The sequence below is a fragment of the Oncorhynchus nerka genome, linkage group LG10, assembly GCF_034236695.1.
Source record: "Oncorhynchus nerka isolate Pitt River linkage group LG10, Oner_Uvic_2.0, whole genome shotgun sequence".
Taxonomy (NCBI): Eukaryota; Metazoa; Chordata; class Actinopteri; order Salmoniformes; family Salmonidae; genus Oncorhynchus; species Oncorhynchus nerka.
Genome location: NC_088405.1, coordinates 46,465,470 through 46,466,974, shown reverse-complemented (window position 1 = coordinate 46,466,974; position 1,505 = coordinate 46,465,470).

Genomic DNA, 1,505 nt, shown 5'->3' with positions numbered 1-1,505 from the left:
TACTGACGGGATGAGATCAATATCCTTCCAGGATACTCCGGCCAGGTCGATTAGAAAGGCCTGCTCGCTGAAGTGTTTCAGGGAGCGTTTGACAGTGATGAGTGGAGGTCGTTTGACCGCTGACCCATTACGGATGCAGGCAATGAGGCAGTGATCGCTGAGATCTTGGTTGAAGATAGCAGAGGTGTATTTAGAGGGCAAGTTGGTTAGGATGATATCTATGAGGGTGCCCGTGTTAAGGCTTGGGGAGGTACCTGGTAGGTTCATTGATAATTTGTGTGAGATTGAGGGCATCAAGCTTAGATTGTAGGATGGCTGGGGTGTTAAGCATGTTCCAGTTTAGGTCGCCTAGCAGCACGAGCTCTGAAGATAGATGGGGGGCAATCAGTTCACATATGGTGTCCAGAGCACAGCTGGGGGCAGAGGGTGGTCTTATAGCAGGCGGCAATGGTGAGAGACTTGTTTTTAGAGAGGTGGATTTTTATGGTTTTGCTATGGTGCGATTGACTGGATTAACTTAATGTTAGCTACGTGAACTGAGTGCCTTTCAGAAGCTAGACACGAACACTCTGTCACCTTGCCAGCTAAGGAACACTACATTGCATTGCTAGCTTTTCTCATTGACTCAAACTCAAACCATTGTGAGGTAAATGTTGGGGGGGGCGCAATCTTTTTAAATTTAGAAACACGCTATTAATTATCTACAATCAGCACAAGTGCTTTCATTGCATATTATTAATATTATTGAATGTACATACTTATGTTTACAGTGATATATTGGGGGGGCAAATCATATTTTGGGGTCCCCCCCATCCCCCCTGGGATTTACACCTATGTACAAAAAGCCCCATAACGTTAGTGAGACAATTAAAAAGGAATATCGTAGTAACTTGTAACGACATTAGAAGCTAAATTTGTTTTTCCTCAAAATAATAATTATTGCATGCTATCACATGACGCAATAAAGGAGTTTGAATATGTCACAAGAGAAAAGATAACTTGCCCTTATTAAACTCAACAGATCATTTTCCATCAATGGGTGGCGATTTAACTAGTTTGGCTGCTATGATTAACCAATAAGGCACAAGGGACTTTGGTATACATACCGCGCCTAAGGGCTATTCTTATGTGATGCAACACATATTGTCTGGATACAGCCGTTAGCCGTGGTATACAACTTAATTGAGGAGGACAGGCTCATGGTAATGGCTGGAGTGGAATGGTTAAAATACATCAAACATAGGTTTCATGTGTTTGATGCCATTCCAATCACTCCTTTCCAACCATTATTATGAGCAGTCTTCCACTCAGCAGACTGAGTGACAATCTAAATAGTCTACCTACAACTGGTCTCCTCTCGCTCACGTGAGGAGACCAATAGATGTAGTGCTCTCTCAACACACATAGTTACACACACCCCTCCGGCCCTCCCTACCACTCACTCACTCACTCAGCCAGAGCCTGCCTCATTGCCTGACAGACAGCAGCGGGTCACAGTGAAATAT